Raw genomic sequence first — 9663 nt, 5'->3', positions numbered from 1 at the left:
CGGCAGTAGTGATATGTTTTTTTTTTAATTTCTTATGGAACACCGATTGTAGCTTCTGTGAGGAGAAATGTCAGGTTCATGATATTCCTTGCACACACAAAAAAAGATAAGTATTGAACTATAAGTCATGGCGGCAAGCATGATGGACGATTTCGTTGTTGTTGTTGCTGTTGTTGACGATGCGTCTTTTACCGTTGATGTCAGCATTGTTCTTCCTGGAGTGGTGTCCGATTTTGTTGCTGCTGTTGACTCCGTGGCTTTCACCATTGATGTTAAAAATGCTGCTACCGTATGCCATTACTACAAACTAGCGATGCTGATGTTTCTTTTGATTGGAGAATCAACAGGCATAGCTAACTAAACCAAAGCAACTCTCAGGAATGGAAGCTCCATGGTTTTCCGAGATTGATGCGACTCAAAGGTAATTTTCATCTGGCAATGAGAAGCCTGGCATCCAAAGACTTTTTGGACCTGCATAAAGATTAAAAAAATAACATTGATATTGATATTTAGTAGACAGAAAATTAACGTTATCGAAATGCAGAATGGGATGGGAAAATTCAAACTTATCTTACATAACGAACAGATGACATTGAGAACTAGGATAGCTATAATCATTTTTGTAATTTCAAATACAGACAACCAACTGAGTGCATGGCATTCTAAATAAAAGCATCCCTATAATCAGGTAAAGTCTAAAACAAAAAGATTTTTTTTTATATGCAACCTATATTGGGTGGAGGAGCCGTGGTGTAGTGGTTCTGACTCTCGCCTTGTAAACAGAGGGTCGTGTGTTCGAATCCCACCGCGGTCTAGCGTCCTTTGGCAAGGCGTTAATCCACACTTTGCCACTCTCGACCCAGGTGCTAAATGGGTACCCGGTAGGATGCGAAAGATATTGTATGTTTGATTTTGCCAGCGCCATAATGAGGCTGCGATGAATGCAAGGAATGCTCCCCAGGGAGTGGAAATTGTGCACTTTTCGTGCGGGATTGAAATGAATCCAATGACCGGGGTAATAATATGCTGTAACGCGCTTTGGGCCATTCTGGGAAAAGCGCTTTATAAAAATTGGCTATTATTATTATTATTATAATATGTTATTATTTACGTTACAAATAATTATACATTTGTGAATTGAGAGCGACTGGATGCAAGAGAGAGGAAGTATTGGTAGTCGGTGGATAAGATCGTAATGTTGTTGTTCTAGGTTGTTTTGCCTTTAAAATCATAGTTTGCAATTATTCATTAACCCTTATCAGTGGCACATTCCATTGAAAATAATTTGGTTAATCCTGTATATACCTTTGCCGCTATTACCGGCTACAAAAGCCAATTTGACTCAAAGCCTCCATTTTTTTAAAAATTATACTGGCGAAAATCGAAGATTATCGATAGCTAACTTTAGATGAATGAAAACATGTATTGTTTATGCGGTTGTTGCTAATATCATCACGATTCATACATCGTCTTGTTATTTTCTTTGAAAGACGACTAGTGTAGAAAACGTGAAAACCAATAACAATGAAATAAACAGTTGTCAAATCTGAAATAATAGGGAGAGCTATTATAATATAGGAAGCTAAATGGAGAAGAACATATCATAATCCATCTCAGACCACCTGGTATTTGATTACCTTACAGTCAAAACAGCATTCGAAATGATATATATGCCATAACATTGTTCATTTCGAATATTTATTGTCATAAATATTTGAATGCATTCACCGACCGACCGGTCATCGAACCCAAATCACGTGACCATACAATGTGTGGATCTTCTAGCATTGAAGAAACGAGAGAAATTGCCTTTGTAGGATTGTGTATGTAATAGTAATACTACATTCTGATCTGAGAACATATAAGAATGAAAGTGAAAATGAATTGAGCAAAACAAGAGCTGCTTAGGAAGTTAGAGAGAGAGAGAGGGGGGGGGCATGAATTCGTGTAGGGGTGGACATAATAGAGCGCAAAGGGAGGGTTTGAAAGGAGATCGGGGGGAGGGGGGGTAGCAGTGGAAGAGATCGGTATTGGAAGAAAGTAGAAGGAACAAGGATAGAGCAAACGAGCGATGAAGATTTTAAATGAACCGAGAAGACAGAAGGAAACTCGATGGGGAGGGGGGGGGGTTGTATACGCTGAGGGGTGGATTCGACGGGGGTGGGGTGAATAGGCCTATACCCAAGAGTTCCATTTCGATACGTATTTCTTTGATAAACATCTTTGAACAACGTCTTGACGCTTGGTTGCAATGTTCCTCCGTGGCCCTTCTAATGACCCACAACGATCCATTTACCTCGGGCACGTTCCTTGATTCCTTCTCTCCAAGATGGGATTTACATTCCCGCCTACCCCTCAGGCGCGCCATCCAGTGGTATAAAGGGGTAGGGTTAGAGGTGAAGAGAGTGGGCCTTTTATGGGGAAGGGGTGGATGTAGAGGGGAACAACTGCTGTCATCATTTTGTTTTATTCTGGAGACCATGTACTCTCGGTGCCTCATTCAGATCTGAAACTTTGAGGGATCTCGCTATTATGGGCAGTACTTAACCTGCTATGTCGGGTAAACGTGACTAAGCACATTTGAAAATATCTCTGAATATGGTAGGGTTACAATAAACATATCAAAGAAAAAAAGAGTAAAATTTGATGATGTCATGTACCCGCTTACCTTTTTATGCTATTACATAAACTCATGATATTTCACGTCTGTGTTTGATATGGCTCACTTTAAATGAAATAACTTAAGCCTTATAGCAATGAATACTTATAAATGCATTAAATCAGTAATTGTCAATCATTTTTTCAGTTCTTGGATGAAAAATGTGAAGGAAATAATTTCATGTAGTTACAAAGAACAAGTGGGGATATGACGTCATCTATGCAAGACATGCATAGAACTGTTTCACCTAAAACATGCAAAACTTTAAAATGTCATTATTTTGTTATTCCTTGTCCGATTTTAATCAATTATTTTTTTTTTGGGGGGGGATTTCGTTCGTCTAATTTTTCTTTATCTGTTAAAAATCATTTTATTTTAAGCTTGGAGTATACCCCTTTAAACCCTACACCCTTCTGTGTTTGAAGTCCCTTGCTTCTACTTTTTTCTATTATCAAGAATCCACGAATGTATATGTGTTTTCACCACGCACTCAGGTCGAAGGTTTCCCGCTAGTTTCCCTTACACATAAACCATACAACATTCATATTTCTCGTTTGACTCCATAAAAACTCGAGAAGATATATGTGTACAATCTGCCGTCATTACGATCTTATTAGAAGGAAAGGCAGTAATTCACTCGACCCAAGCTCAGAAGGGAAATAAATCTTGCTCGCCCGAGTTCCACTATAGCCATCAAATAGCATGACCTCGATTGAGAGCGCGCCGAAACTACCCCATCAATCTCGAATGAGCAGACTGCTGCTAGATCCCGCACACTCCCGTCATCGTAAAAAGAAAAAAAAATCTACTGGGGTTATGCGTCTCAAACTCGTCACATTCATCATATCCATGCATCACAATTCCATAGGCCTATCTGATGAGTGGATCATCCCTGAAAGTACAGCATGTCATGTAGGCCTACTACTTATGGTCGATTTATTCCACTTTCCTTCCAGTTGAAAAGGTATAGCAAATTATGTTCAAATTCTTTGTACATCGAAATTCGAATTTTGAAATATTTCGTCGAGTCTATAGGTCGATGTGTAATATATTTTATCATTCATTTTAATTTTCTTCAATAACAAATTTGATTACCATATCGCCAGGCCGTTCATTGACCATGTTGACCACGTACCTAAACTGCAATTATACTCCTCTAAATCATTGTTCTATAGCCACCGAAGACATAATAATGACAATTATGGAATTCTTCCTTTCGAAAAATATATTTCCTCAGATAACTGAGTGAAAAGGCAATACCACGTGAGGTATCACAGTGGATATGATCAATGGATGTAGGCCTACACATATGATACATAGAGCGAGAATTCGAGGGAAACAGGTGAGAAAGTAAATTTCCAAGAAAAATATAGTGTAGAATCTCTTCATTAAAAAAATGACAAAAATAGATAGTAATCATGACTGGCAAAATCGAAAATTATCCTTGGGAGAAAAACAAAACGCATGTGTGTAAAATCTAATTTCGGTGTTAAATGATACAATTTGATAAGCTGCAAAGTAAGACCTTTCATTTTTCATTTTTTGTAAGAACATGGACCAGTTGTAATAGGTCCATGGTAAGAAGTAGACTACCGGTGAGTTGTCTTGCATCTTTTGGTCAATACAGACGCGAATTGTTTAGCTCGCCGATCTTGACTATACATTGCAATTTGTATGTGTAGTGCATGGAGCTATTACAGTGTTTAATAGCTCCATGGTTAGTGACAGTGTAGGCTCATTTATACGTCTAGGTACTGGGTACTATAATTCATTTGCCTTCTTCTCTTTCTTTTAAAAGACAACCATTCCTATATTACTCGAATCTAGTTTAATTACAAGTTCCAAACACTCCATGGGTGATAAGAAACATGACAAATAGGGAAAGGGCAGACGAGGGATTGGGATTAAGGGGGATTAAACAGGAGATGTTCTTAAGAATAAGATTTTGAGGAGTAGTATGGGCGTAAAGATGGAAAAAAAGCGTAGATTGAACGGGTGAAAAGCAGCGTAATCAATGATAATTGGCGGTTAACATCCCCAGTGTATAATGACTGGAGGGCTGTCCTTGGTCGAGACACGATAAACGTTAGAATGGGTAACTGACCGACTTCATCAAAGGAGAATGTAGATTATCCAGGATATTAGCAGGATGAAAGCATAACAACAGGTGTGCATGATATGTTAATTGATTCTGAAGTATACGCTTCATCATCACTCAAGAAGTATATAAAGACTGAGAAATACTCAAATCGGAATTGCCATCATCCAATGCTCTCTTACCTTGGTTACTGCCTAAGGTTAAGTTAAAGCCGCGTAACCGGTAACTAACAGATTATGAGGAATATTTGCGGTAAAAAAATACAAATACGCCAATGATTTTTTCCATAAAATATATTGTACGAATAATCGGGTAAAATATAAGCTTATGTTGCATCGATGCACATTTTGAATCTCACTTCATTAAATGAGTAAGGAAAACAAGATCCAATTTGAAGGTTTCTTTCATGGCATACAATATCTGCAATCATTACAGCTTACAAACTGGGCAATTATTGTTTCTTATATTTGTGTATAGGCCTACCCATTTCGCTCTTCAACTAAAAGCCAAGTTTCTTACATTATTTCTCCAATCAATGGCAAGTGTTATTTGCCTCAATTTGATCTGTTGATTTCATAGTTCTTACGCGGAGTTTTACATTCAAGTGTAAAATAACGGGAAAATATTTGACGTGAGGATATGGTGAGATCATGGAGATATTCATACTTATTCACCGTGTTCAATACATCATGCAGTTTCGTATGCGTGTAATACAAACAGTCCATGAATGATATTTATCCATATCATCTTTTCTTTAAGGAGAAGGGAATTCCCAAGGCGGATCAGAACGAATGAATCACAAATATCAGGTAGTTCCTTTGATCGTCTTAAGGAAAAGACAAAGCTAGATACAACCACACGGTTGATTTGGCTTCAGTTCTAGCGGTTGATAGTTCCGCTGAAAGAATATCAGGGATTTCCCTTCTTGTTAGATGAGAAAATGAAGGAATGAAACTAAGGAGGTAGAAGCAATGAACTAAAGTCAACAACTGTGTCCAAAAAACTGCAAGGGTTGACAAGGGCAATGGCGATTCAGTTTGAGCTTCTTCTCATTTCCACCGGACAGTAAAGATTTAATATTTTTGAAAACATTCCTTCAAAATATCTCTAATGTTGTTATATCAGAATTCTCACTGCTTACGAAAACAACCCCGGGAAAATTCATGACCTTGATCATGTTGATAGTCTTTACCCCTGATAAAGATATAGGTCATTGTCGTCTGAAGAATTGTGGCTTGATATTGACCAGTCAGGACTCTACGTCCGAGGTAGGGTAGGACCTAAACATAAAAAAGATTTCTTGTTCAGCTTTCATTTTTACTTTGATCAATTTTATTTGTTGTTTGCGTACAATAGTATAGGGCATAGGCCTATATAAAACATGTTTATTCTAATATAATAAAGATAATAATAATAAATGTTTCTTTTACATGTTTTAGCGTACACAGCAAGATAACGTGTCCATATGCCATGTATTCCTTTAAACTTAGAAATTAAATCAAATTAAAAGCAAGGCCAAAGCAAATTAAAAGGTAGGAGGTTAACAATATAAACAATCAATTAATTTCGATTACACTTCACACTTTTCATAAAGTGGAAGAAATTGCCACCACAGTGAAGTGTAATGTCCAAGTTTGCAAACAAGATGGCTTCGCGTGAAAATGTAAATATTAATCGCCAAATTATCTCGATAAAATCAGATCTAAACAAGACAGCCCTTGAATGAATGACATTGAAATCATACGAAACACATTGACAAAGATATTAACACAGATCAAACAATGTATACCATGTGTGATGGGTACTATATATCTTAGTATTTCAAGGTAATACAAACACAACGGGACATGTTTACAACACACACCAAAAATCATTTCCTATATCATGGATCCTATCCAAGGAGTTACTAAAAGAAGAATCACACTTGATTTCTGGAAAAAGTGTAATTCCTTGATCCTACAGTACTGAAACAAAGTGCTGAAGTAAAGGAGGTACGTCATTTTGTAAATTAAAATAGTTTTGTACATTGGACCAATTTCCTTTCATATTTCTTGCCCTGGACATGCTGGATCGAGTAACAAAATCAATGCAAATTTGGCAAAATAATGGGTCACAAAATAATAAGCTTTCAATAAACATGACATTATTTATCTATTTACTTATTTCAAATATTTAAAAAGAAGGATAGCCCAATCAGCAACAAGCTGGTTTTCGTTGGGGCCCTTCGAAACAAACACAAATATTAAACATGGTGACATATTCAATATGAAGACATTGAAAAGTAAATTGATTGCAAAGACGATTGTTTGGTTAAAGTGTTACTGCGTATTTCGTCAAGTATCACCACACAAAGGAATCAACACTGTTCTTTCTTCTCTCATGATTCGATAATCGTGCAACTTTTCTAACTCTTTTCAAATAATACTTATACTAAATGGTTCTTTCGTTTAGTATCAAACAAATCAATCAGGTATCAATCATTTCATGCGAATCATCAAACCCCTATTTTATAAACTCGATTTTTTTTCTAATTCAAATTCACCTGTGTTTAGAGAGACCCTTTCAGTCACTCTGAATCCTCAGGCGAAGCTGAAGACTGAAATTGGCGCCCAGTGGAGAATGCAACTATCCCAAGGAAAAGAACCCTCGATGCTTGTTGGTTTTAGTCATTTTAGACGCAGAAAATATTGAAACAAAAAGCTGACCCCGGTAAATAAATTACTTTGCAGGGGTTTTCCGGGTTCTTGTAGGGATCAGCTTGCAATTAAGGACTTCTATTGTTGAAAATAAACAGTTGGATAACATTAAATGAAGTGGGTGACTGTCTTGTCGGTCTCTGGTGGAGTGGCGGTAAGGATATTTCTGGGAATTTGCGAGTGTACTCCTTTAATAGATTTTCTGTGGGTGTGTATGTGTGTGTGTGTGTGGGGAGGGTACATGTGCGTGTGTAATATTGGGTGAGGAAGAATGTGTGTGATACATAATAGAGTAGCGAACGACACAATCAACCAAAATAGTTTGGTACTAACCCCACGGTGCCATCTTTCCAATTTGTCACTAATACCTATTACAGTGAATTAGGTTTACATATAACATAACGAGACCTAAATCCGACCAAGGCAATTCACAGAAAATGACATTAAAGATATCGAAATACACATCATTTCATAAGGGTAATGCGAGAAGAAGAAATTAAAAATCTACCAATATCAACAGGAGAGCCTCCAGTACATTCAATACATGTACAGTAGACATATACATTCATGACATTGAGGATTTAGATTTACAATGCATGTTTTCGGGGTTGCACAGAAAACCCATTAAAGTCACTCCATTACGCGAGGGATATTTAATTCTTTCATATTTTCAAAGGCTTCCTAGCACGTATTTTCACAAGGTTCCCCGTTTGCCCAACTGTGGATTCTTCCATCATCTTAAATTAGTTACGGCACTCATCACTCCACACTGACTTTAATCTAGCCTCTAGAGATCTCACAAACTATCAAAGGGTATGGGCGATGGTAACGAGAAATTAGGAAGTTAAAAAAGAAACCGCCATCACCCATTTGATTCAATTTGTACCAATATATAGACGCATCCACCAGGCTTTTAAAATTAATATTTCAAATCGATGAATAATCTCAAAGATAAAGCAATTTGTTTCATTTTATAAACAAATGGGGAATCGGGAATTCAGTTGACACTGAATTACGCCATAACAGAAAAACACGAGTCCTAATTGTTTTATCACATCCTGAATGTGACACAATGAAAATACAGTTAGGCGCTGTTGTAGGGAGTAGATCATTAGTATGAATTACACACAGACTGACAGAGGTAAGTAAGCAGGGTAGCAAGTAAGTCATGTGGATAATATTGAAAAACAAATAAAACTTTTGTTTTCTTTCCAAGCTGAATGACGTCATTTTCGTGTGAGTTAGATCGAGCCCTATGTGTCATCATGCACACCCCATGTTGCTTTCCGTTACAATACAACCGAATCCGTTCAAAATTATTTCCATCATATTTTACTCCATCCTACATGTTCTAGTTCTTGGGCTCGGCCAACAATGGCCGAGAAAATCAGAAAAGACGGAACGAAATGTCAGTTCAGTCATGGATTATCTTAGCTCGCACAAACACCCTGTCTAGAGTCTATATCGACAACTGATAGCTCTTGTATGCGGAAATTACAGAGTCTAGACAAGTCGATACAATCATATTTGATAGGCATTACATTTTCCTATTTGATGTGGCATGCTAATTTCTTGAAATCTTATAGAATTTTATAGGTTTGATGATCGTATCCTCGCTCGGTTGAATACCAACAATGTTTCCAATCACTTTTCAAAATGGCGTTGAACCAGGCCCATGGGCATTACATACACATGCACTCTCGAGATGCTGTCCTCTTCTATTTGCCTCAAGATGGAGTCTTTTGTGAGAAACAAAATTACTAGTATGTGGGACTACATCAGGATTGATGTTGGCTATAAATACGCGGCACGTTTTGACACATTCTTGGCTTGGAGTTCCAAGGAAGAAACTAAGCCTCCTTATGTATTTTGATGACAATTTCTTACACCATGCAATACTAATGATATATATCATTCTCATTCGTATTCTAACTTCTGTGATATTCTTGCTTGATATTTACTCTAAGCTGTCGATAGGCTTACCACTCATAATGAGTCTCAACACTATTCTATCTAAAATAGAAGAAACGCAGTCAGACCTCTTCAAAATTTACCCCAATTAAACATAATCGATACACGGTCAAACATAGTTACTATTTAATGCATGCATCTCTCCGTAGGACATATAATTCATGTTCATACTGTTAAATTGAACTATCAAATACATATCATCATCGTTTGAATCGAATTACTGAACAATCATCTTTTAC

General features: G+C 37.1%; 1 protein-coding gene across 1 annotated transcript in view; it reads right to left on the bottom strand.

Annotated features, from left to right (window-relative positions):
* Positions 1–228: 228 nt before the first annotated feature.
* Positions 229–9663, bottom strand: part of LOC121426626 (protein twist-like) — a 44672-nt gene continuing 35237 nt past the window's right edge. Inside the window, exon 3 of the mRNA XM_041622988.1 lies at positions 229–471. The gene's annotated coding sequence lies outside the window, so the exon portion shown is untranslated. The remainder of the gene's footprint in view (positions 472–9663) is intronic.

This window comes from Lytechinus variegatus, chromosome 13 (genome assembly GCF_018143015.1).
Source record: "Lytechinus variegatus isolate NC3 chromosome 13, Lvar_3.0, whole genome shotgun sequence".
Taxonomy (NCBI): domain Eukaryota; kingdom Metazoa; phylum Echinodermata; class Echinoidea; order Temnopleuroida; family Toxopneustidae; genus Lytechinus; species Lytechinus variegatus.
This window is presented reverse-complemented; position numbering and strand designations above follow the sequence as displayed.